Here is a 27876-nt window from a genome sequence, read left to right as displayed (position 1 = left end):
AATTAAAAGGCTATAAGGATCCATATCTTCAGGTGAGACATAATAATTGCTTTTCTTTTCTTTTTTTAAAGCTTGTTATTTTGTAGTACATGTTTTGGCTAGATTCACAGATGCATGTTTTGTGGCTGAGATCGGATCATGCTGCTTGGATCGGCCATGGGTATGTTATAAGGCGAACATATATGGGCTGTCTAGATCAAATCAGAGGACCCACAGGTTTTTGTGAATAATGGTTCTTTATTTTTTTTTTTTAAATCAGGTAAATATTTTTATAAATTAAAGATTTTTGCAGATATAAACAGAATATACAAATCAGAACATTTGAACCCCAACTGAACCCTCCCCAACTCCCTACAATCCACCAACGCATCCTTTTGAATGCCATGCTTACTCAACCATAACCCAAATTACAGTACACATATAAATATAAAGTCCAAAACATCTCCAACATCTTTTCACACTTTATCTGGAGTAACCAGCACCCAGTCTATATACATAATGTCACAACTCTGTTGATGGGTGTTCCAGGGCCAGGGGCTCCTTCCCTGTCCCTGATACTAAGGGATGCCCCAGCTCGCCCTGCTCCTCAGATTACTTCTGATGGTGAAGATGCTGGGGCCACGTAACTTGCCTTAGCTCCTGAATTTGCCATCAGTCTGTACCCGTCCCCACCCAGGAAAGAGAAGAGTAATAGTATATCATAATACACCAACCAGACTTACTAGGTAATTCAAACAGTAGGAACTAATAATACCAAGCATATAAATATACTCACACATACAGTATAACAGAGGAATGCACCTAGGAGTAGAGGATGTGGTTAAACCAAAGTAGGAATAGAAAGAGAATTATCGCACACTCAAAACCTAGCAACATTCACAGATAAATCCACCAAACACTCTCTCCTATAATAACCAACAACAACCTCCAGCCATGTGGCAAAAGCTAACACTGACAATAAGTGCTAGCCTGGGCCCAGATTATATAGGAGATGGGAGTGGCTAACAATGCACAGTTGAGAGCCCTAGCTCAAGGAGTTCTCAACAGATCGGATTAACCTCTGCACTGCCAAATATTATGTACATCATTCAATAAGTAGGTGTAGAGCTTCTAATCAGTGCAGGCGTAGGAATAATTAGATGCTGCAGTTTTCTGGCTCCTTCCCATAGTGGTAAACCCGTGACATACAGAGTATATATTAAGTCTCTTTAGGACTATTATTAAGGAACAATGAGTAATAGTTGGAAACCACCCAAGGGTGCATCACATTTCTTACACAGACAGTGGAACACTGATGTGTGAATCCAGACTTCAAGATACGTTGCACCAAGACGAAAGGCATTCATCAGTTCCTTCCTACCAATTAGGGGGATAGAGCCTAATTAACACACCCATGACTCCAGAAAAATCGAGACAATTACATTGCATTTCCACTGTCATCTAATAGTTTTTTTCGTAAAACTTCACAAACAACTCGGAAACGAATTTTACAGAGAAATGAGACAGAAAAAAAAAATCCTGCTCCTCTCGTGAGCATAATGAATAATACATTCGCAATGAAATAGGATTGTTCTTTCCTACTTATTTTTACTAAGATCCCAGGATTTAATGGTTGATTTGTTTTCAATTCCTTGTATCCATCCTCACTATGTATATGTACTGGGACTTATTCTGTCCGCCACAAACTGGGATTTATTTAGTTAGCAAGGGTCAGTGAACACGTAGCGTATTTTTACAAACTGATATTGAACGGGGGGAGGGGGGGGACTGCATTAGAATGAGCTCTGCATAACAATAGGCTACAGACGGTGGCACGCACTTACTGTAGATATAACGGTGTGCAGGATGATTTTTCACTGTCAATTTAAAGGACCTTATTTCTTTTCACCCGTCTTGGGTTTATAAAGGTATTTTAACTATTCAGGCAAGGGATCAGAGGGTTGGAAAGCTGCACGGTATACACAAAGGATCAGACAACCCATCAAAGAGGTGGGATATTGGCTCTTACCTGGCTCAGTTCGATAGGTGTCAAGAAGTCGTTACATTTTGACAGCTGTTATATTGCCCGCAGCAGCTGAAATGATTGGGCCCTTTCAAGATAGAACGAAACAGGTGACTGTTCACAATTCATTTCACGCAATCAGAGGTGGGAATCTTCTCCACAGCGGAAAACTCAATTCTTCCATTTTGCCTGTTACGTCTTATCACAATAGACCTGACATACCTAGACAATCAAATGTAATCAACATGGCTCCCTCGGGTAATAACATGTTTAAAGTTGCAGTTTCTGATATTTCTGATAGGAGTTCCCTTTTTTTTCCGATTTTTGGTTATTGGGAAACATGTAAGGAGGTAAAATTGGTTTTATGATTCTTTTTTTTGTGTGGTTTTTATTGTTTCTTTGTTCGCCGGCATAATACAGTATTTTTAGTTAGTCACTCAGATAGAGATGTTAGAGAGAGACTTCAGAGGTATGGAAAGACAGCAGTGAAAAATGATTAGAATTTGGATTGGAAGAATGTTTTAGTCTTTAGCGTCCATGCAACAAATCTGGTGTAAAGTAAAGGTCCGTTTGCAGTGCAAGATTATCAAGAATGAGCATTCTTAGGAAGGAAAACATATTCATATCTTGGGGTCTAAACAGACTGCCGATCACCCGAAAAATACAAAACGATAATCATTCTCAGCAATACATTATCTTGCGCAAATAGAACAATGGCAGCCGGTAAGTTCAGAATGGTCTATCAGAGATTATTCAATGTGTGTCTGAAGAATGTAAACAGGTTATTAAATGCTATTAATTGGCGGATGATCAGCAAACTCAGTTTACAATCTTTGAAGCATACATGTGTTAGGGGTTGAGTTCCCGCCTATGCATAGGGGGAATCTCGAGCCATCTCCACTGCAGTCTCCCATTCTTCTCCTGCTGCATTGGAGCCTGCTCAGCGGAGGCGTCGGTCCCAGTGTCTTGCTCAGTCTGACACTGTGCAAAAGCTGCCTTTCCAGCTTCTGCTATTGTAGCCAGTAATGGTCAGCGGCAAGCAGACGTCTTTGGGACTCAGTCCTACTTTTCCCCTTCTGAGCATGCCCAGGATAAGATCTCTCATTGGAGATCAAGGGTCACATGCTCAGGTACTGCAGCAATTCCCATTGGTCCTCTAGGAAGGTCCTTAGCCTATCAATCTAAGTTATGTGCTTGGCGCCAGTGTGGTTATGTGTGTATGTATTCAGGGACCCGGCTGAAATAAGCCCCTAGAATACAAGCACCTCCCGTGAGGAGATTCTGTGTTTGCATGACCACTGACCGATATCAGCTCGGCAGTTAGCTTGTGCTCCTGTGAGTCTAACAGGACGCAGTGCTTTCCTTTCACGGCGACTCTGTGAAGTAGCAGAGCTAGCTTATACCGCCAAATAGTGCCACCATTCACTAGCAGCAGGTTCCTCCTACATGGTGGACCCCGGGCTGCGAACGCACCAATAATAAACATCTATATTTACTCGGTGCGTTCCGCTAGCCCTAACAACATGTCTTTTCACCAAAAATCCCCCCAAAAGTATGGTCTTTCTATCTACAACAATTTAAAACTTCTTTTGGTGCTTATGCCAGTCTAATATGCCCAGGGACTATCTTGAATCTCATGCTCTATAAATTGCCATCCTTTTTTGAGAGAACTTTCTATACCTTATGTCCAGGTGCTCATCCCCACAGCTTTTGTCAAATGGCTAACCAACCTTGAACTGAAAGCCTTCCTCTTTGCTATGTCTGCATTCATTTTGATAAAACAGAGGAGCAAGAGCAGAAAGACAAAGACTAAAGATGAGCGAACCCGTGGAAGTTTGGGTTCATCAGGTTCAACCCGACTTTAGTCCAAAGTTTGGTTCGGCTACTAGAACTTTAACTGAACTTTAGCCTGAACCCAAACCTCATAGAAATCAATGGGGACACAAACTTTGGAGCTGGAAAATCTCTCTCTAGGAGAAATCCATGTTCGGAGTTTAGCATCAAACACTAGATGTCAGTTAAGAACCCTGAACTTTGCAGATCGGTTCTCAAATAAAGACCCAACCCACTGCCTATAGAGACAAAGACCTGCCAACCAGGCAACCCCCACACGTACTTATGCTGGCTAACAGATGTAAATCATTCAGCTGTGGCAAGGAAAACTAAATGTCCGAGCACTAAAAAATACTCGGAGGACACCCGAGCGTGCTCCAGAAATCTCGAGTAAAGAGTATATTCGCTCATCACTAGTAAAGATGCAAACCAATCCCCAATTCAAGAACCCACCCAGTGTGCCTGTAGAAACAAAGACCTGTTGTCATTTCCAGTAAATACAGCAACTCACCCCCACTTCTTGTGGATACAAAGATCGTGACACTGCATATAGAGGCAAAAACCTGCCTGCAGTTCCTGAAACAACAAAAACGCACCACACTGTCTGTGAAGACTAAGACCAATCCCCACTTCCTGTAGTTAAAATAACCTACCTATCCTGTAGAAATAAATAAATATTGTGCACCACTTCCCAAAGAGACAAAAACCCACCCTCACTTCATGTAGATAAAATAATCCATCCCACTGTCTGTAGAGACAAAGACCCACCCAACTTCCTGTAATCTGCCTTAGTATTTCTGCTGCTTGTAGATTTACAGTCAGATTACACTTGACAACAGGCAGTGGACAAAAGTAAAAAAAAAAAACAAAGATGCTTAGTGGCCAGTACCTTGAAGTGATTTTTCTGGAGTAAGACAACTTTTTTATTTTTAATAGAGTCAATCACAGAATATATAATCATCACATTATCTACCAAATCAGATCAAGTTATCTGAAAGCACAGAGACCAAGTAAGGAAACAATATCAGGGATTTATGGGGTCAAGGAAAGGATTTAAAAGAGTTTTGGACAAAATACATTTATAACTTATCCATGGGGTAATTGATACATGTGTGATCAATATGGGTCACTGAGACCCTCAATGATCCCTAGAATGGAAATCTTGGACCTTTTTCCTCTTTACTGCATTTGCCCCCCTTCCCCCCCCTGCAGTTCCATTCAGTGACACAAGAGCTGATAAATGAAACCAATCAAGTGGTTGGTTATTTGCTTCAGCTCCGTAGACATTGAATAAAACTGCTGGAACATGCATGACCATGATTCCATTCAAACTCATCCCCACTTCCGTCTCAGGTCCCTGCTAGTGATTGATAGTGCTCTGAGGTGTTGCCACTGTGGATGAATAAAACATTTCCCACAAGTTCTACACTTGTTAGGTGGATAAAGCATTGGAATGCTAATTGAAGTAATACAGTACATCATCTAGGCCATACATTTGTCTGAAGAGTTGCATTTGGAAGGTTGGAAAATAATAGATGGCGTCAGAGAGGTTGTTTAAAAAGAGAGATGACACATGAGAGACTATAACGAAGTGTTTTGAGTAGTAAAAAAGGGCTTGATTTGGCGTATTGGCTTGATAAGGTACTAAAAATAGGTGTATGAATTTCAGAATTTTAGGACACCTATAGTACGAAATGCCCTGACCAAGAAGAAAGATGAAGTGAATAAAGAGGATCAATCTCAATAGGCCACAGTTCATAAAGTGGCCTGGAGGTTCTCCATATGGTAAAGTAGATGGTGGACCATGCAACATATTGTGATTTGAATTTCTAAAATTTTCAGTTCATCTTGAATTTTAATACATTGAGATGAAATTTGTGAGGATTGCAAAAAAAAATCCCCTGGAGCTATGACATCACATGGACTATTCCACTTCATCGAGTGGATTATCTTATCTGAGTTATCCGACATCAGCAGGTCCCAGTGGAGTATAACTTGGCTCAAGACTGGGAGTTTGTACGGTAAGGTTGGATTCCATCTCCAGATTCACTAAGTACCGTATTTTTCACTTTATAAGACGCTTCAGATTATAAGATGCACCCCAAATTTTGAGGAGAAAAATAGGAAAAAAAACTATTTTTTATAAAATGGTGGTGCTTCTTATAATCCATGCGTCTTATTGCTTACCGGGCTGGTAGCTGAGGTGAAGCTGGGTCCCAGGGTTGCTTCTGGAGGAGGCAGGAGTGGAACGTTGCTGCAGGATGCAGGCTGGGATGAGGGGATGTTCCGATGTGCTCTGCTGCGGATGTCCGATGCTGCCACTGTGCTCTGCCCCTGGTGTTGCCCTGTGTTGCTGTCACCACACTCTGTCCCTGGTGCTGCTGAGTGCTGCTGCTGCGCTCTGTCTCCTGATGCTTGCTGCCACTGTGCTCTGGCCCGTGCTGCGGTGGGGGCTCTGCTGTTCCATCCCTGCTTTCCTGTGCGTGTGGTGTGGATTCCTTGCGGGACAATGGCCACCAAGAGGCGGCACATGCGCAGATCTGAAATCTCATCTTCCAAGATTTCAGTGCTGAGATCTCCATCTGCGCATGTGTTACCTCCTGGCTGCCATTTTCCCGGAAGGAATCCACCGCACACGCACAGGAAAGAATGGCAGAGCCTTCACACAGCACGAGACAGATCCCTGTGGTGGCAAGCACCAGGGGACAGAGTGCAGCAGCAGCACCCGGCAGCACCAGGGGCAGAGTGCGGTGGCAAGCACCGGACACCCACAGCGGCAGCACAGATAAGGTATGTCCGCATTGTAAGACACAAACCCATTTTCCCCCTAAATTTTGGGGAAAAAAGTGCGTCTTACAAAGCGAAAAATATGGTAAGTGGATTTTACAGATCATATTGAAACTGAATGTCTCTCTCTTTCTTTCTCTCCCCTACTCCCTCTCTCTATCTCTTTCTCTTACTCTCCCTTGCTTTTGCTCTCCCTACAAAAACTAAGTGTTATTCGTCTATTTTCCCGAGCAATTAGAAGCTTTCCAACACTGCGATTCATGACACATGTATTGGACAGAAATAGAATTATCTGACAAATTTCAAGTTCAAATAGTTTGCTTATCTCTACACCTGACAGATGGGTGGATGTTTACCTACTTAAACACAGGAAAAACTGTGCTATTCTTATATCTTCTGCATTGATTCTTGGGGGAGGGAGTCTTTTTGCCTGCACCCTTTATTAAGGTTGTATAATGGTAATTTTGGAGAGAAGGGCCCTACACCAAGTGCTGCTACCTAATATTCTAATTGGATTCAAAATACATACAGTCAATAAGAACATGATATTTAATATATCTATATCATTATGTGTCAAATTTGCATATCTCATAGTCCAAGTCTTCTTAGTAGAGGTGGGACCACCTAATGGCCAAAAGCTAAATCGCCTTTGGAACTGATAGTGCCTAAAACAAGTAGTTGAAACAATGAGACAAGATGCCCTTCAGTCGTGCTGCAAAGGACTCGGCTTTACTTCCTGTCCACAAGTCTAGGTCAAACCTGACGAGGAGCAGATGAAGATCTGTTTATATAGTCCCATCATTCACGGTGCTTGCGGGTAATGAAAGTTGGAGCCAGCAGATTAGAGATGAGAGTTCCTGTTAATTGACACATTGATATTGGCAGAATGGCCGCTATGACCTCAGGTATATTATAATATGTCTTGGGGAAACTATTACACTGTCACATGATCATCAAGGATGTAAACAAAGATATATTACCAACACAGCGGTTGAAAATGGACTGAAGAGGACAAATAAAGAAATATCTCATGATTGTATTTTTCTAGTGTCACGTCCAGTCTGCATTAGAAGTTATGTGTGTAGGTACAATACACAGCAGAAAACACATTTTTTTTATTGATATTTTCCTGTAAATTGCAGTAATTTGCTTCAAATAGACACAGCAGAGGAGAGAAAAAGAACAATTTCTTAAGAGATAAATGAAGGAAAAAGCCATGACACAGTGCCGGATCCACTGAAAAAAACAATAATAGCATTCCCATCCATCAATATGAAGAGAGGCTTTACTGTTCTCAAACTAATCACATGGCGATATTTTGGTCCATGTGTATAGTGGAGCTTTTTGGAAAAATAAACTTTTTTGATTAATTTTGTAAGTGTTATCGCTGAGAGTTCTGTTCTCTGAGAGCGGAATGCCGAAATTTCAGCATTAGTGCTGCCCCACCATCCTTTGTATTGCATGTCACATTCATGAAATCACAGACACCAACCTTATCCATCGGGTTAGACCTCCGAATGAATGTGACATCTCTTTAAACTGAAAACCATTTTACTTTTTGATAACTCCTTTTGCTCCAAAATTATGTCTTCCTATCCGAATCCTTCAATCAAATGATATCACTTCCTGTCTCTGTTACGAAAGAGTTTCATCTAACACATTTTAGGAGTAAGTAAACTTTGGATAGTTGTTGACATATAGCAGTATAAATCAGAGGAGTTGTGGATTCTTGAAGCCCATGGATTGTCCAAACCAAGTAGTAGACAAGCTCATATTAACCTCAAGCAGAATGGTGTAAGGACCCATAGTTTTTTGGATAGCTTCTTTGGAGCTGCTCAGAGGTAAAATGAGCAGTTGTAAACAATCGGTTATGAATAGTGTTGAGCGATACCGTCCTATACTTGAAAGTATCGGTATCGGATAGTATCGGCCGATACCCGAAAAATATCGGATATCGCCGATACCGATATCCGATACCAATACAAGTCAATGGGACATCAAGTATCGGAAGGTATTCTCATGGTTCCCAGGGTCTGAAGGAGAGGAAACTCTCCTTCAGGCCCTGGGATCCATAGGGAGGTGTAAAATAAAGAATAAAAATAAAAAATATTGATATATTTACCTCTCCGGCGGCCCCTGAACTCAGCGCGGGTAACCGGCAGGCTTCGTTGTTCAAAATCAGCGCTTTTAGGACCTGAGAATCACGTCCCGGCTTCTGATTGGTCGCGGGCCGCCCATGTGACCGCCACGCGACCAATCACAAGCCGCGACGTCACCGCAAGCTATTGACGCGCTCATTTTTAAAAATGAGCGCGTTAATGGCTTTGAAAGACATAGCGGCTTGTGATTGGTCGCGTGGCCGCGACCAATCACAAGCCGCGACGTCACCGTAAGCTATTGACGCGCTCATTTTTAAAAATGAGCGCGTCAATAGCTTGCGGTGACATCGCGGCTTGTGATTGGTCACGTGGCGGTCACATGGGTGGCCCGCGACCAATCAGAAGCCGGGACGTGATTCTCAGGTCCTAAAAGCGCTGATTTTGAACAACAAAGCCTGCCGGTTACCCGCGCTGAGTCCAGGGGCCGCCGGAGAGGTAAATATATCAATATTTTTTATTTTAATTCTTTATTTTACAGATCCCTATGTATCCGATACCGATACCCGATACCACAAAAGTATCGGATCTCGGTATCGGAATTCCGATACCGCAAGTATCGGCCGATACCCGATACTTGCGGTATCGGAATGCTCAACACTAGTTATGAACAAATGCAGCTTTGATTCTTTGTGCCACTATGTTCTGCTGCTATTATGCTAGTCCGTTATGATAACCTGGCTTGTACCTCTTATGTCGTCATCCAAGGCCTTTAAAGCTGGCTCAGGTGGCTGGACACTGCATGAGTATTCAGGTAGCAAGTTCACATTGCTATTACATTTGCTATCCTGGAATCTAGACACACAACTCTAGCAACTCATCTGTTACCATGTGTTTTTACACTTAGGCTGGTTTCACACTTGCGTTTCAAAATGCATGCATTTAAAAAAAAAACGCTGTTAAGGACTGGTGGAACGCACCAATTATAAGATGATATGGAACTAGGTGCGTTTGCAGTCCGAGGTCCCCCGTGCAGGTAAAAACCCTGCTGCTAGTAAAGACGGACTATATGGCGGTACTATAAGAATACACACACATGGGTTAACTCCACCCTGTGTGAAGGAAGCGACCCTGTTGCGTGACACGACCGCGGTACCGCACATAGAGCGCAAGCAAGGAGTCTCTAATCTCAAACCCGAGACTGAGGATTTGAGTTCAGAAGATCTCATGCGCTCAACACCGCAACTGGGGTGTCAGAGAAACATAAATAATAATATATAAAGGCACGAGAGTGCGTGCGGTGCCACACTGACGGACGCCACTAACCACCCAGGCTTGGGTAAGGAAAGCGCAGAGAAAGCGCATGGCGCCGTACTGGCGGACACAGCAGCTGGACGCTGTGATGTGTGTTACGTGCAGATGGCTAGTCGGGCGCTAGATAGCTACCATCATCCGCAAACAGTCAACAACACTAGGGAGGGATATTTAAGAGCTTTCATCCTTCGACATACATCCATCTACACACACACATAATATCAAAGACAATACTAGCAAATGGCCATGCGGTCATGCGCAGCTTATATAGTTGCAGCACAGGAAGCTGCTACCGAAGTTTTGCCCTTTCAGGACCTTCCTGGAGGACCAATGGGATGCGCTGCAGTACCTGAGCATGTGACCCTTGACCTCCAACGGGAGATCTTGCCCTGGGCATGCTCAGAGTGTGTAAATAAGGACTTAGTCCCAGAGAAGCCTGCTCACCGCAGATCAGTGCAGGGTACCATAGGAAAGCCAGAAAAGGCAGTAGTGACCCTATGCACAGAATCAGCTTCAGCGAGACGCTGGGAGCGACGTCTCCGCTGAGCAGACCCCACTGCGGCCGATGCAGAATGGGAGACCGCAGCAGACACGGATCGAGATTCCCCCTGTGCAGCAGAGGAAACTCGTCTCCTAACATTACCCCCCCTCCTAGGGCCCCCCTCCTTGAGCCTCACTACGCTCAAAAGCTGCAATAAGCAGCGGAGCCCGAATGTGCTCCACAGGCTCCCAGGTTCTATCCTCTGGGCCGTGACCCTTCCAGTCCACCAGATAAAATTTCTTGCCACGTACCACTTTGCACCCCACAATAGCATTCACCTCAAACTCATCCGTGGATGAATCCGATGTCCCAGCAGATGACTCAGAAAACCGGGACAAATGAATGGGCTTTAAGAGGGAAACGTGAAAAGTATCGGTGATACCAAGGCGTGGAGGAATAGCCAAACGGTAGACCACAGGGTTGACCTGTTCCAGAACCTTAAATGGGCCAATGTAGCGAGGAGCAAACTTAGTGGACTCAACTCACAGCCTGATGTTACGGGCGGAGAGCCACACTAAGTCGCCAAGAGCAAAGACCGGAGCGGGGCGCCGGTGTGTATCAGCCGAAACCCTCATTCTCTCCTTGGAGGCCCGGATGGCATCCTGTGTGCGGTCCCAGATGTCACGTGCCTCCACCGCCCAGTCTGCCACCCTAGAATCGGTGGATGACACGGGCATGGGCACAGGGACACGCGGATGCTGGCCGTAATTAAGGAGAAAAGGAGTTTGACCAGTGGAATCGGCTACGGCGTTGTTCAAGGCAAATTCCGCCCAAGGTAGCAAAGATGCCCAGTCATCCTGCCTAGCAGAGACGAAATGTCGCAAATATGTCACCAGAGTCTGGTTGGTTCTCTCCACCAAACCATTCGTCTCGGGATGGTATGCAGAGGAGAGGTTTAACTCTATGCTGAGTAAACGGCAGAGCTCTCTCCAAAACCGAGACGCGAACTGGGGACCCCGATCGCTGACAATCTTATCAGGCATACCATGCAATCGGAAAACGTGCTTAATGAACAACACCGCCAAGGCACGTGCTGAGGGTAACCGAGGAAGCGGCACCAAATGCACCATCTTAGAGAAATGGTCGGTGACAACTCAAATAATGGAGCAGCCACGCGACTTGGGTAAGCCCACCACAAAGTCCATCCCGACCATCTCCCAGGGCCTGTCTGCCACCGGTAGAGGGTAAAGCAACCCAGCAGGCCGTTGCCGAGGAGACCGATTCTGGGCGCAAGAAACGCATGCCTGAATATAGTCCCTGACATCTCGGGCCATATGCGGCCACCAGTATGTTCTCGCCAAAAGCTCAGATGTCCTCTTGGTCCCAAAATGCCCACCCACTCTGGAGGAGTGAGCCCAAGAGAGAACCTCCGGTCGCAAGTTAGCTGGTACGAAAGTCTTGCCCGGGGGCACAGACTCTAGCGAAACCAGAGCTACAGTACTCAGGCTCTCAGAAGGGACAATAAGCCGAGGCTCCTCCTCCGATGACACTACGGAGCGGGAGAGAGCGTCAGCACGAACGTTCTTCTCCCCGGAGAGGAAATAGACAGTAAAATGGAACTGGGAGAAGAACAGGGACCATCTAGCCTGGCGAGAATTCAGCCGCTGGGCCGTTTGTAGATGTACCAAGTTCTTGTGGTCAGTGAAGACTTGGAAGGGAAAGCGAGCCCCCTCCAAGAGATGTCTCCACTCTGAAAAAGCCAACTTCATGGCTAGCAACTCCCTGTCCCCGATGGAATAATTCCTCTCCGCTGGTGTGAAGGTCTTGGAGAAGAAGAAGCAAGGATGCTTCCGACCTTGAGCATCCTTTTGGAAAAGGACTGCTCCAGCACCAACGGATGAGGCATCCACCTCCAAGATAAATGGTTTATCAACATCGGGGCGATGTAGGATGGGAGTGCTAGCGAAGTGTGACTTGATCGAGAGAAAGGCTTTGGAGACCTCCACTGACCACAACTTGGGATTTGCTCCCTTCTTGGTGAGGGCAACCAAGGGAGCTACCAAAGTTGAGAAGTGTGGAATGAACTGGCGATAGTAATTAATGAACCCCATAATGCGCTGCACCGCTTTAAGAGAATGGGGTTCCTGCCAGTCCATTACAGCCTGTAGCTTGGCAGGATCCATAGCCAAACCCTGGGCAGAGATGATATAACCAAGGAAAGGCAAGGACTCCTGCTCAAACACACACTTCTCCAACTTGAGTATAAGATGATATGGAACTAGGTGCGTTCGCAGTCCGAGGTCCACCGTGCAGGTAAAAACCCTGCTGCTAGTAAAGACGGACTATATGGCGGTACTATAAGAATACACACACATGGGTTAACTCCACCCTGTGTGAAGGAAGCGACCCTGTTGCGTCACAGGACCGCGGTACCGCACATAGAGCACAAGCAAGGAGTCTCTAATCTCAAACCCGAGACTGAGGATTTGAGTTCAGAAGATCTCATGCGCTCGACACCGCAACTGGGGTGTCAGAGAAACATAAATAATAATATATAAAGGCACGAGAGTGCGTGCGGTGCCGCACTGACGGACGCCACTAACCACCCAGGCTTGGGTAAGGAAAGCGCAGAGAAAGCGCACGGCGCCGTACAGGCGGACACAGCAGCTGGACGCTGTGATGTGTGTTACGTGCAGATGGCTAGTCGGGCGCTAGATAGCTACCATCATCCGCAAACAGTCAACAACACTAGGGAGGGATATTTAGGAGTTTTCATCCTTCGACATACATCCATCTACACACACACACATAATATCAAAGACAATACTAGCGCATGGCCGTGCGGTCATGCGCAGCTTATATAGTTGCAGCACAGGAAGCTGCTACCGAAGTTTTGCCCTTTCAGGACCTTCCTGGAGGACCAATGGGATGCGCTGCAGTACCTGAGCATGAGACCCTCGACCTCCAACGGGAGATCTTGCCCTGGGCATGCTCAGTGTGTCTAAATAAGGACTTAGTCCCAGAGAAGCCTGCTCGCCGCAGATCAGTGCAGGGTACCATAGGAAAGCCAGAAAAGACAGTAGTGACCCTATGCACAGAATCAGCTTCAGCGAGATGCTGGGAGCGACGTCTCCGCTGAGCAGACCCCACTGCGGCCGATGCAGAATGGGAGAACGCAGCAGACACGGATCGAGATTCCCCCTGCGCAGCAGAGGAAACTCGACTCCTTAGAAACGCATGGTGAAAAAACGCATGTAAACGCGTGCAAACGCTGCTTTTTTTGACGCATGCGTTTTTGCATGTGGTGAAAAAAACGTGGCGTTTTGACGCGTTTACATGCGTTTTTTCATGCGTTTGCGTTTTTTAAACGCATGCAGATAAATGTGTGACAGCTGCCAATCATCAAAATAAAGTAAAAAACCCACTATAAACAGAAATAGCTAGGGTTAGGGGTAGGGTTAGGGGAAGGGATCCTAACCCTACCCCTAACCCTAACCCTAACCCTAAAGGGATCCTAACCCTACCCCTAACCCTAACCCTACCCCTATCCCTAACCCTAACCCTACCCTTAAAGGGATTAGGGGTAGGGTTAGGGTTTGGGGTAGAGTTAGGGTTAGGGGTAGGTTTAGGATTAGGGGTAGGGGTAGGGTTAGGGTTAGGGGTAGGGTTAGGGTTAGGGGTAGGATCCCTTTATCAATTTTATGGTGTGGGGTGGTTTATCAGTGTGTTGTTTTTTTTTTTTTAAACGCATGCGTTTTTAACGCATGCAAACGCATGTGGTTAAAAACGCATGCGTTTACATAGACAGCAATGCATTTTTTTGCCGCAAAAAACGCATGCGTTTTTTTGCGGCAAAACAACGCCGCTAAAAATACTACATGTTGCATTTCTGCAACACAACGCATTCAGAAAAAAACGCATGCGTTGCAAAAACGCGTCAAAACGCATACAAAAAAATGCATGCGTTTTTAATGTTAAATATGGGGAAAAAACGCATGCTTTTTTTGCGTTTTTTACCGCAAAAATGCAAAAATAAAAACGCAAATGTGAAACCACCCTTATACAGTTAGGTCCATATATATTTGGACAGAGACAACAGTTTTCTAATTTTGGTTATAGACATTACCACAATGAATTTTAAACAAAACAATTCAGATGCAGTTGAAGTTCAGACTTTCAGCTTTCATTTGAGGGTATCCACATAAACATTGGATGAAGGGTTTAGGAGTTTCAGCTCCTTAACATGTGCCACCCTGTTTTTAAAGGGGCCAAAAGTAATTGGACAGATTCAATAATTTTAAATAAAATGTTCATTTTTAGTACTTGGTTGAAAACCCTTTGTTGGCAATGACTGCCTGAAGTCTTGAACTCATGGACATCATCAGACTCTGGGTTTCCTCCTTTTGGTGCTCTGCCAGGCCTTCACTGCGGTGGTTTTCAGTTGCTGTTTGTTTGTGGGCATTTCTGTCTGAAGTTTAGTCTTTAACAAGTGAAATGCTGCTCAATTGGGTTGAAATCAGGTGACTGACTTGGTCATTCAAGAATATTCCACTTCTTTGCTTTAATAAACTCCTGGGTTGCTTTGGCTTTATGTTTTGGGTCATTGTCCATCTGAAGTATGAAACGACGACCAATCAGTTTGGCTGCATTTGGATGGATCTGAGCACACAGTATGGCGGCTCTGAATGCCTCAGAATTCATTCGGCTGCCTCTGTCCTGTGTCACATCATCAATAAACACTAGTGACCCAGTGCCACTGGCAGCCATGCATGCCCAAGCCATCACACTGCCTCCACCGTGTTTTACAGATGATGTGGTATGCTTTGGATCATGAGCTGTACCACGCCTTCACCATACTTTTCTCTTTCCATCATTCAGGTAGAGGTTGATCTTGGTTTCATCTGTCCAAAGAATGTTCTTCCAGAACTGTGCTGGCTTTTTTAGATGTTTTTTAGCAAAGTCCAGTCTAGCCTTTTTATTCTTGATGCTTATGAGTTGCTTGCACCGTGCAGTGAACCCTCTGTAGTAGAGTTGAGCGACCTTGACCTTTTTAGAGTCGAGCCAGGTTTTGCGAAACCCGACTATGTCCAAAGTCGGGTCGAGTGAAATCGGCCGATTATGACGTAAAGTCGGGATCGACCGAAACACGAAACCCAATGCAAGTCAATGGGGCAGCATAGTCGGCAGTGAGTGGGGGCCAGGAAAACACCTAGAGTGGCCATTTTAATGTCAAAACCATCCATTCTTCTTAATGAAGCTTGTCAAGCGTAATTTACCTTATAATAATTGGAAGGCATTTGAAATTGGGGGTCATTTGGCTAAAGTTGTGGGGGGTAGGGCTGGTTCAAGTAATTAGTGGGCCCAGGAAATCTGGACCACGTCACGGCAGTGGAGCAGGGAGAGGTAAGTATTTCAACTTTGCAAGTGCTGTGAACCTGAGCAAGCAGGGGGGGCCCACTCGTTGGCATTGGCACTGGCACAGGGCCCCTCAAAGTACAGCGGTGTGTTTGCACGGCGGGGGCGCCTCCCACCGGCAGCAACACTTTTGCGTACTATGAGAGGCCCTGTGCCAGTGACGTCGCCAACTAGTATTCCTCCCCCCACCTGATGAAGGAACCTGCACTTTCATCTGCACCTTCCTCTTTGTCCCCGTGTAAGGTGGTATGGTATGCGGGAAGAGCAACCTGACTTTCAGCAGGGTCACAATGTTGTTGTGTAGCGTGCACGGGGAATGTTGCGTTATGGGTCAATGTACCAGCAGACTCATCTATCACTGGCTGGGCAATGGGCACGATGAAGTGGAAACACAGATATAGGCCCAAAGAAGAAAGTGGGCTAAATGCAGTTCAAAATTGGTAACACAGGAATAACCAGGGGGCATTGCAGTGGAGGACAACTGGAATGAGAGGCTGACACAGAGAGTAGGGCCAAATCAGTAAGTAGTCGAAATGCAGTTCAAAATTGGCAACCGTAGTAAACAGGCGGCACAGCTTTGTTCAGTGGAGGAGAACAGCAAGGAGTGGCAGACACCGATAGTAGGCCCCAAACCAACTAGTACGCCAAATGCAGTTGTTCCATTTAACCACAATTTAATGAGAGCCTGAAGATAGAAGCTCAGGAAAGGCAACCTGGGGAACACCTTGGAGTGTAACACACCATCTCTCTCCACCCCATACCCATTTTGTATGGCCTAATGCAGTGTACTTTTCTACAACTACTAAACGAGAGTCGGAAGACCGAAGCAATGGCAAGGAAACCTGGGGAACACCTTAGAGTGTAACACACCCTCTCTCTACACCCCATACCCAATTTGAAGGCCTAATGCAGTGTAGTTTCCAAGAACTACTAAACGAGAGCCGGAAGATCGAAGCTCAGGAAAGGCAACCTGGGGAACACCTTGGAGTGTAACACACCCTCTCGCTACACCCCATACCCAATTTGAAGGCCTAATGCAGCGTAGTTTCCAACAACTACTAAACGAGAGCCGGAAGATCGAAGCTCAGGAAAGGCAACCTGGGGAACACCTTGGAGTGTAACAAACCCTCTCTCTACACCCCATACCCAATTTGTAGGCCTAATGCAGCGTAGTTTCCGACAACTACTAAACGAGAGCATGAAGATCGAAGCTCAGGAAAGGCAACCTGGGGAACACCTTGGAGTGTAACACACCCTCTCTCTACACCCCATACCCAATTTGTAGGCCTAATGCAGCGTAGTTTCCGACAACTACTAAACGAGAGCCGGAATATCGAAGCTCAGGAAAGGCAACCTGGGGAACACCTTGGAGTGTAACACACCCTCTCTCTACGCCCCATACCCAATTTGTAGGCCTAATGCAGCGTAGTTTCCGACAACTACTAAACGAGAGCCGGAATATCGAAGCTCAGGAAAGGCAACCTGGGGAACACCTTGGAGTGTAACACACCCTCTCTCTACACCCCATACCCAATTTGAAGGCCTAATGCAGTGTAGTTTCCAAGAACTACTAAACGAGAGCCGGAAGATCGAAGCTCAGGAAAGGCAACCTGGGGAACACCTTGGAGTGTAACACACCCTCTCGCTACACCCCATACCCAATTTGAAGGCCTAATGCAGCGTAGTTTCCAACAACTACTAAACGAGAGCCGGAAGATCGAAGCTCAGGAAAGGCAACCTGGGGAACACCTTGGAGTGGAACACACCATCTCTCTACACCCCATACCCAATTTGAAGGCCTAATGCAGAGTAGTTTCCAAGAACTACTAAACGAGAGCCGGAAGATCGAAGCTCAGGAAAGGCAACCTGGGGAACACCTTGGAGTGTAACACAACGTCTCTCTACACGACGGAAGGGCTGATTCTTAGGAAGGAAGGCTGTTGGAAATAAGCATTGCGCGTCCGAGGGTGATTATATTCTTATTAGGTATATACTCACCCTCGGACGCGCCCTGCTTCTTTATTTGGAATGAATGTTTATTTGCAATGTGGTGTTGACTTTCTCTATTATTTTGGTAATTAATGATTTTATTATTTTCATTATTTTGCATCTTCTCGGCAATAATATAAAGAAGACGCGACAGGACAACACTCGGTGGATGCCATATGTGTGTTTTCAATTTAAAAAAACTTTCAGTTAACTACTTGCAGGAGAAAGTAATTGTAGCTGGTGGCCATTTTTAGTACTGTACCAGATTAGAGTTGTGTGTTTGTTTTTAATGTTAAAATGTCTGCATTTGATATCTCACCAGTATTTTCTTTTTTATAAGCAAAATACTTATTTTTATATTTTCTGATGTTGGTTCCAGGGGTACACGGCCAGCAGTGCCCTGGTCAGTGTAGTAGTAGTTGAAAGAATGGACCGCAGACAGGCATCGAAGGCCTAAAATAATAACACATGGCTGTAGGCAATTTTAAATTGGTTCCAGGGGTACACGGACAGCAGTGGTGTGGTCAGTGGAGGCCTAGTGGAAGGAGTGACCGCAGACAGGCATCGAAGGCCTAAAATAATAACACATGGCTGTAGGCAATTTTAAATTGGTTCCAGGGGTACACGGGCAGCAGTGACCTGGTCAGTGTAGTAGTAGTTGAAAGAATGGACCGCAGACAGGCATCGAAGGCCTAAAATAAAAAAATTGGGCTGGCTGTAGGCAATTTTAAATTGGTTCCAGGGGTACACGGGCAGCAGTGGTGTGGTCAGTGGAGGCCTAGTGGAAGGAGTGACCGCAGACAGGCATCGAAGGCCTAAAATAATAACACATGGCTGTAGGCAATTTTAAATTGGTTCCAGGGGTACACGGGCAGCAGTGACCTGGTCAGTGTAGTAGTAGTTGAAAAAATGGACCGCAGACAGGCATCGAATGCCTAAAATAATAACACATGGCTGTAGGCAATTTTAAATTGGTTACAGGGGTACACGGACAGCAGTGACCTGGTCAGTGTAGTAGTAGTTGAAAGAATGGACCGCAGACAGGCATCGAAGGCCTAAAATAAAAAAATTGGGCTGGCTGTAGGCAATTTTAAATTGGTTCCAGGGGTACACGGACAGCAGTGGTGTGGTCAGTGGAGGCCTAGTGGAAGGAGTGACCGCAGACAGGCATCGAAGGCCTAAAATAATAACACATGGCTGTAGGCAATTTTAAATTGGTTCCAGGGGTACACGGACAGCAGTGGTGTGGTCAGTGGAGGCCTAGTGGAAGGAGTGACCGCAGACAGGCATCGAAGGCCTAAAATAATAACACATGGCTGTAGGCAATTTTAAATTGGTTCCAGGGGTACACGGACAGCAGTGACCTGGTCAGTGTAGTAGTAGTTGAAAGAATGGACCGCAGACAGGCATCGAAGGCCTAAAATAAAAAAATTGGGCTGGCTGTAGGCAATTTTAAATTGGTTCCAGGGGTACACGGGCAGCAGTGACCTGGTCAGTGTAGTAGTAGTTGAAAGAATGGACCGCAGACAGGCTTAGAAGGCCTAACATAACAAACTTGGGCTGGCTGTAGGCACTTTTAAATTGGTTCCAGGGGTACACGGGCAGCAGTGGTCTGGTCAGTGGAAGTCTAGTGGAAGGAGTGACCGCAGACAGGCTTCCAAGGCCTAACATAACAAACTTGGGCTGGCTGTAGGCACTTTTAAATTGGTTCCAGGGGTACACGGGCAGCAGTGGTCTGGTCAGTGGAAGTCTAGTGGAAGGAGTGACCGCAGACAGGCTTCCAAGGCCTAACATAACAAACTTGGGCTGGCTGTAGGCACTTTTAAATTGGTTCCAGGGGTACACGGGCAGCAGTGGTCTGGTCAGTGGAAGTCTAGTGGAAGGAGTGACCGCAGACAGGCTTCCAAGGCCTAACATAACAAACTTGGGCTGGCTGTAGGCACTTTTAAATTGGTTCCAGGGGTACACGGGCAGCAGTGGTCTGGTCAGTGGAAGTCTAGTGGAAGGAGTGACCGCAGACAGGCTTCCAAGGCCTAACATAACAAACTTGGGCTGGCTGTAGGCACTTTTAAATTGGTTCCAGGGGTACACGGGCAGCAGTGACCTGGTCAGTGTAGTAGTAGTTGAAAGAATGGACCGCAGACAGGCATCGAAGGCCTAAAATAAAAAAATTGGGCTGGCTGTAGGCAATTTTAAATTGGTTCCAGGGGTACACGGGCAGCAGTGGTGTGGTCAGTGGAGGCCTAGTGGAAGGAGTGACCGCAGACAGGCATCGAAGGCCTAAAATAATAACACATGGCTGTAGGCAATTTTAAATTGGTTCCAGGGGTACACGGACAGCAGTGGTGTGGTCAGTGGAGGCCTAGTGGAAGGAGTGACCGCAGACAGGCATCGAAGGCCTAAAATAATAACACATGGCTGTAGGCAATTTTAAATTGGTTCCAGGGGTACACGGACAGCAGTGACCTGGTCAGTGTAGTAGTAGTTGAAAGAATGGACCGCAGACAGGCATCGAAGGCCTAAAATAAAAAAATTGGGCTGGCTGTAGGCAATTTTAAATTGGTTCCAGGGGTACACGGACAGCAGTGGTGTGGTCAGTGGAGGCCTAGTGGAAGGAGTGACCGCAGACAGGCATCGAAGGCCTAAAATAATAACACATGGCTGTAGGCAATTTTAAATTGGTTCCAGGGGTACACGGGCAGCAGTGACCTGGTCAGTGTAGTAGTAGTTGAAAAAATGGACCGCAGACAGGCATCGAATGCCTAAAATAATAACACATGGCTGTAGGCAATTTTAAATTGGTTCCAGGGGTACACGGGCAGCAGTGACCTGGTCAGTGTAGTAGTAGTTGAAAAAATGGACCGCAGACAGGCATCGAATGCCTAAAATAATAACACATGGCTGTAGGCAATTTTAAATTGGTTCCAGGGGTACACGGGCAGCAGTGACCTGGTCAGTGTAGTAGTAGTTGAAAGAATGGACCGCAGACAGGCATCGAAGGCCTAAAATAAAATAATTGGGCTGGCTGTAGGCAATTTTAAATTGGTTCCAGGGGTACACGGACAGCAGTGGTGTGGTCAGTGGAGGCCTAGTGGAAGGAGTGACCGCAGACAGGCATCGAAGGCCTAAAATAATAACACATGGCTGTAGGCAATTTTAAATTGGTTCCAGGGGTACACGGACAGCAGTGGTGTGGTCAGTGGAGGCCTAGTGGAAGGAGTGACCGCAGACAGGCATCGAAGGCCTAAAATAATAACACATGGCTGTAGGCAATTTTAAATTGGTTCCAGGGGTACACGGACAGCAGTGGTGTGGTCAGTGGAGGCCTAGTGGAAGGAGTGACCGCAGACAGGCATCGAAGGCCTAAAATAATAACACATGGCTGTAGGCAATTTTAAATTGGTTCCAGGGGTACACGGGCAGCAGTGACCTGGTCAGTGTAGTAGTAGTTGAAAGAATGGACCGCAGACAGGCATCGAAGGCCTAAAATAAAAAAATTGGGCTGGCTGTAGGCAATTTTAAATTGGTTCCAGGGGTACACGGGCAGCAGTGGTGTGGTCAGTGGAGGCCTAGTGGAAGGAGTGACCGCAGACAGGCATCGAAGGCCTAAAATAATAACACATGGCTGTAGGCAATTTTAAATTGGTTCCAGGGGTACACGGGCAGCAGTGACCTGGTCAGTGTAGTAGTAGTTGAAAAAATGGACCGCAGACAGGCATCGAATGCCTAAAATAATAACACATGGCTGTAGGCAATTTTAAATTGGTTACAGGGGTACACGGACAGCAGTGACCTGGTCAGTGTAGTAGTAGTTGAAAGAATGGACCGCAGACAGGCATCGAAGGCCTAAAATAAAAAAATTGGGCTGGCTGTAGGCAATTTTAAATTGGTTCCAGGGGTACACGGACAGCAGTGGTGTGGTCAGTGGAGGCCTAGTGGAAGGAGTGACCGCAGACAGGCATCGAAGGCCTAAAATAATAACACATGGCTGTAGGCAATTTTAAATTGGTTCCAGGGGTACACGGACAGCAGTGACCTGGTCAGTGTAGTAGTAGTTGAAAGAATGGACCGCAGACAGGCATCGAAGGCCTAAAATAAAAAAATTGGGCTGGCTGTAGGCAATTTTAAATTGGTTCCAGGGGTACACGGGCAGCAGTGACCTGGTCAGTGTAGTAGTAGTTGAAAGAATGGACCGCAGACAGGCTTAGAAGGCCTAACATAACAAACTTGGGCTGGCTGTAGGCACTTTTAAATTGGTTCCAGGGGTACACGGGCAGCAGTGGTCTGGTCAGTGGAAGTCTAGTGGAAGGAGTGACCGCAGACAGGCTTCCAAGGCCTAACATAACAAACTTGGGCTGGCTGTAGGCACTTTTAAATTGGTTCCAGGGGTACACGGGCAGCAGTGGTCTGGTCAGTGGAAGTCTAGTGGAAGGAGTGACCGCAGACAGGCTTCCAAGGCCTAACATAACAAACTTGGGCTGGCTGTAGGCACTTTTAAATTGGTTCCAGGGGTACACGGGCAGCAGTGGTCTGGTCAGTGGAAGTCTAGTGGAAGGAGTGACCGCAGACAGGCTTCCAAGGCCTAACATAACAAACTTGGGCTGGCTGTAGGCACTTTTAAATTGGTTCCAGGGGTACACGGGCAGCAGTGGTCTGGTCAGTGGAAGTCTAGTGGAAGGAGTGACCGCAGACAGGCTTCGAAGGCCTAACATAACAAAATTGGGCTGGCTGTAGGCACTTTAAATTGGTTCCAGGGGTACATGGGCAGCAGTGTATGGTCAGTGGAAGTCTAGTGGAAGGAGTGACGGCAGACAGTCTTCGAAGGCCTAACATAACAAAATTGGGCTGACTGTAGGCACTTTTAAATTGGTTCCAGGGTAACACGGCCAGCAGTGGCCTGGTCAGTGTAGTAGTTGTAGAAAGAAGGGACCGCAGACAGGCTTCGAAGGCCTAACATAACAAAAATGTCAAAACAATGGTATTGTCAGTGCCAGGCATTGAAGGATGTCAGCGGCTAGACTACACATTGGTGAAGCTGTGAGAGATAATTTTGCTAGTGGTAGAGCACTGTTTGAGCTGGGGGGGGGAACTGTCTTGTGGCCGGCGGTACAGGCACAGGGCCCCTCATATTACAACGGTGTGTCTGACGTTGGGTGCGCACCACCACCGCCAGAGACACTTTATTGTACTATGAGGGACCCAGTGGCAGTGCCGTCGACCAAAAGCGGCCACACCCACCTCTTCAGACAAACAGCACTCTCAAGGGTCCAAGCGCAAAGTGGCGATAGCACGGCCCCGTGTGGGGAGTTTGGCCATTTCGTGAGGTGGAAACATGTCGTATGCTGGACAATCAGGTGAAGAAAATTACGAGATTGGAAAAGTCATTCAGAATAGTCCACAGGCAAGACCTTTTCATAGGAAAGCTAGGTGTCAGCCGGGCAGGGTGGGGCAAAAGATTTTGAAATCCAGTTGTGGTTCATTTTAATGAAGGTTAGATCATCTACATTTTGGGTAGCCAGACGAGTCCTTTTTTCTGTTAGTATTGAACCTGCAGCACTGAATACTCTTTCTGATAGGACACTAGCTGCCGGGCAAGCAAGCTCCTGCAATGCATATTCTGCCAATTCTGGCCAGGTGTCTAATTTGGATGCCCAGTAATCAAATGGGAATGACGGTTGAGGGAGAACGTCGATAAGGGATGAAAAATAGTTTGTAACCATACTGGACAAATGTTGTCTCCTGTCACTTTGAATTGATGCTGCAGTACCTGTCCTGTCTGCGGTCATAGAAAAATCACTCCACAACCTGGTCAGAAAACCCCTCTGTCCAACGCCACTTCTGATTTCTGCCCCTCTAACACCTCTGGTCTGCTGGCCCCTGGAGCTCGTGTGAGAACGATCACGGGCGCTGTGTGCAGGGAATGCCAGAAGCAAACGGTCAACAAGAGTTGATTGTTTTGTTGCTAATATTAGTTCCAAGTTCTCATGTGGCATAATATTTTGCAATTTGCCTTTATAGCGAGGATCAAGGAGGCAGGCCAACCAGTAATCGTCATCGTTCATCATTTTTGTAATGCGTGTGTCCCTTTTGAGGATACGCAAGGCATAATCCGCCATGTGGGCCAAAGTTCCCGTTGTCAAATCTGCGGTTGTGCTTGGTTGAGGGGCAGTTGCAGGCAAATCTACGTCACTTGTGTCCCTCAAAAAACCAGAACCCGGCCTTGCCACGCCACCAATTTCCCGTGCCCCCGGGAAAGCTTCCTCATTAAAAATATACTCATCCCCATCATCCTCCTCATCCTCCACCTCCTCTTCGCCCGGTACCTCGTCATGTACACTGCCCTGACCAGACAATCGCTGACTGTCATCAAGGCTTTCCTCTTCCTCTGGTGCAGACGCCTGATCCTTTATGTGCGTCAAACTTTGCATCAGCAGACGCATTAGGGGGATGCTCATGCTTATTATGGCGTTGTCTGCACTAACCAGCCGTGTGCATTCCTCAAAACACTGAAGGACTTGACACATGTCTTGAATCTTCGACCACTGCACACCTGACAACTCCATGTCTGCCATCCTACTGCCTGCCCGTGTATGTGTATCCTCCCACAAAAACATAACAGCCCGCCTCTGTTCGCACAGTCTCTGAAGCATGTGCAGTGTTGAGTTCCACCTTGTTGCAACGTCTATGATTAGGCGATGCTGGGGAAGGTTCAAAGAACGCTGATAGGTCTGCATACGGCTGGAGTGTACAGGCGAACGGCGGATATGTGCGCAAAGTCCACGCACTTTGAGGAGCAGGTCGGATAACCCCGGATAACTTTTCAGGAAGCACTGCACCACCAGGTTTAAGGTGTGAGCCAGGCAAGGAATGTGTTTCAGTTGGGAAAGGGAGATGGCAGCCATGAAATTCCTTCCGTTATCACTCACTACCTTGCCTGCCTCAAGATCTACAGTGCCCAGCCACGACTGCGTTTCTTGCTGCAAGAACTCGGACAGAACTTCCGCGGTGTGTCTATTGTCGCCCAAACACTTCATAGCCAATACAGCCTGCTGACGTATGCCAGTAGCTGCCCCATAATGGGAGACCTGGTGTGCAACAGTGGCAGGTGCGGATGGAGTGTTTGTGCGACTGCGGTCTGTGGACGAGCTCTTGCTTCTGCAGGAGGACGAGGAGGAGGAGGAGGAGGGGGTGCGAACGGCTACAGACAACTGTTTACTAGACCGTGGGCTAGGCAGAACTGTCCCAAACTTGCTGTCCCCTGTGGACCCTGAATCCACCACATTTACCCAGTGTGCCGTGATGGACACGTAACGTCCCTGGCCATGCCTACTGGTCCATGCATCTGTTGTCAGGTGCACCTTTGTGCTCACAGATTGCCTGAGTGCATGGACGATGCGCTCTTTAACATGCTGGTGGAGGGCTGGGATGGCTTTTCTGGAAAAAAAGTGTCGACTGGGTAGCTCGTAGCGTGGTACAGCGTAGTCCATCAGGTCTTTGAAAGCTTCGCTTTCAACTAACCGGTAGGGCATCATCTCTAACGAGATTAGTCTAGCTATGTGGGCGTTCAAACCCTGTGTACGCGGATGCGAGGCTAAGTATTTCCTTTTTCTAACCATAGTCTCATGTAGGGTGAGCTGGACTGGAGAGCTGGAGATCGTGGAACTAGCGGGGGTGCCGGTGGACATGGCAGACTGAGAGACGGTGGGAGATGGTATTGTTGCCGCCGGTGCCCTAGATGCAGTGTTTCCTACTACGAAACTGGTGATTCCCTGACCCTGACTGCTTTGGCCTGGCAAAGATACCTGCACAGATACAGCAGGTGGTGCGCTAAATGGTGGTCCTACACTGCCGGAAGGGATGTTGCGTTGATGACTAGCTTCATTGGCCGAGGGTGCAACAACCTTAAGGGACGTTTGGTAGTTAGTCCAAGCTTTCAAATGCATGGTGGTTAAATGTCTATGCATGCAACTAGTATTGAGACTTTTCAGATTCTGACCTCTGCTTAAGGAAGTAGAACATTTTTGACAGATGACTTTGCGCTGATCAATTGGATGTTGTTTAAAAAAATGCCAGACTGCACTCTTTCTAGCATCGGATACCTTTTCAGGCATTGCAGACTGAGCTTTAACCGGATGGCCACGCTGTCCTCCACCAGGTTTTGGCTTTGCCACGCGTTTTGGGCAAGATACGGGCCCGGCAGATGGAACCTGTGGCGATGTTGATGCCTGCTGCGGCCCCTCCTCCTCCTCTGCTTCAGAACTGCTGCCGCCTGCACCCTGTTCCCCCAATGGCTGCCAATCGGGGTCAAGAACTGGGTCATCTAATAACTCTTCTTGTACCTCCTGCGCAACTTCGTCTGTGTCACCGTGTCGTTCGGTGGTATAGCGTTCGTGATGGGGCAACATAGTCTCATCAGGGTCTGATTCTTGATCAGCACCCTGCGAGGGCAATGTTGTGGTCTGAGTCAAAGGACCAGCATAGTAGTCTGGCTGTGGCTGTGCGTCAGTGCACTCCATGTCAGATTCAATTTGTAATGGGCATGGACTGTTAACTGCTTCACTTTCTAAGCCAGGGACGGTATGTGTAAAGAGCTCCATGGAGTAACCCGTTGTGTCGCCTGCTGCATTCTTCTCTGTTGTTGTTTTTGCTGAAGAGGACAAGGAAGTGACTTGTCCCTGACCGTGAACATCCACTAACGACGCGCTGCTTTTACTTTTACCAGTTTCACGAGATGAGGCAAAAGAGCTAGAGGCTGAGTCAGCAAGATAAGCCAAAACTTGCTCTTGCTGCTCCGGCTTTAAAAGCGGTTTTCCTAATCCCAGAAAAGGGAGCGTTCGAGGCCTTGTGTAGCCGGACGACGAACCTGGCTCCACAGCTCCAGACTTAGGTGCAATATTTTTTCCCCCACGACCACCTGATGCTCCACCACTACCACTACCCTCATTACCAGCTGACAATGAACGCCCCCGGCCACGACCTCTTCCACTAGACTTCCTCATTGTTTTAAAAACGTAACCAAACTAACGTTATTTGTTGCAGTCACACAACTTACACGGTGAGCTATAACTTCAGTATGATTTAGCTACCCCTTTACAGGTTGGTGAGACCACAGCGAAAATCAGGCCCAATGTTACACACTCTTTTTTTGGTGGCTGCAAATTAGAGAGATGCCCCACACGCAGGACTGTCACTGAAGCACAAATGTTAATATTAATGTCACACTATTATTTTTTTTTTATTTTTATTTTTTTCAGGAACACTTTAGAAACCCCCCAAAAAAAAAAAAATAGATTTTTGCAGGGAGAATTTAGAAAACAAATGTAACAAACTATATGCTTTCTATGGGCCACTGAGTGAGAGATGACGCACACAGGAATCAGGAGTGGCACACAAGCCCAGAGGCCAATATTTTTCTACCAATGATTGATGGAGTTATTTTCTCTGGTAGATTTTGGAACCCAAATCAAGGAAAAAAAATGTAGGCTTTCTATGGACCACAATTGGAGAGAGAGAGAGAGAGAGATGGCACACCCAGGAGTCAAGACTGGCACACAAGCAGAAAGGCCAATATTAATCTCCCACTGTTTTTTTTTTTTTTTTTTTTTTTGTTTTTTTTTCAGGGAGACTTTAGAAAAAAAAATAATAAAAAAAATATGATTTTATCAGGAAGAATTTAGAAACCAAATAAAATAAAATGATTTTTTCAGGGAGAATTTATAAAACAAATAAAAACAAAAATAGGCGTTCTATGGCCCACTGACTGAGAGATGACGCACACAGGAGTCAGGAGTGGCACACAAACCCAGAGGCCAATATTTTTCTACCAATGATTGATGTAGTTATTTTCTCTGGTAGATTTTAGAACCCAAATCAAGGAAAAAAAATATAGGCTTTCTATGGACCACAATTGGAGAGAGAGAGAGAGAGAGAGAGAGAGAGAGAGAGAGAGAGAGAGAGAT

General features: G+C 46.4%; 1 protein-coding gene across 3 annotated transcripts in view; it reads right to left on the bottom strand.

Moving 5' to 3' along the window:
- CTNNA2 (catenin alpha 2) overlaps positions 1-27876 on the bottom strand; it is a 1798423-nt gene that overhangs the window by 638195 nt on the left and 1132352 nt on the right. The window lies entirely within an intron of this gene.

Source organism: Ranitomeya imitator, chromosome 1 (assembly GCF_032444005.1).
Source record: "Ranitomeya imitator isolate aRanImi1 chromosome 1, aRanImi1.pri, whole genome shotgun sequence".
NCBI lineage: Eukaryota > Metazoa > Chordata > Amphibia > Anura > Dendrobatidae > Ranitomeya > Ranitomeya imitator.
Note: the sequence above shows the minus strand (reverse complement) of the source record. Positions and strands in the feature narration are given on the sequence as shown.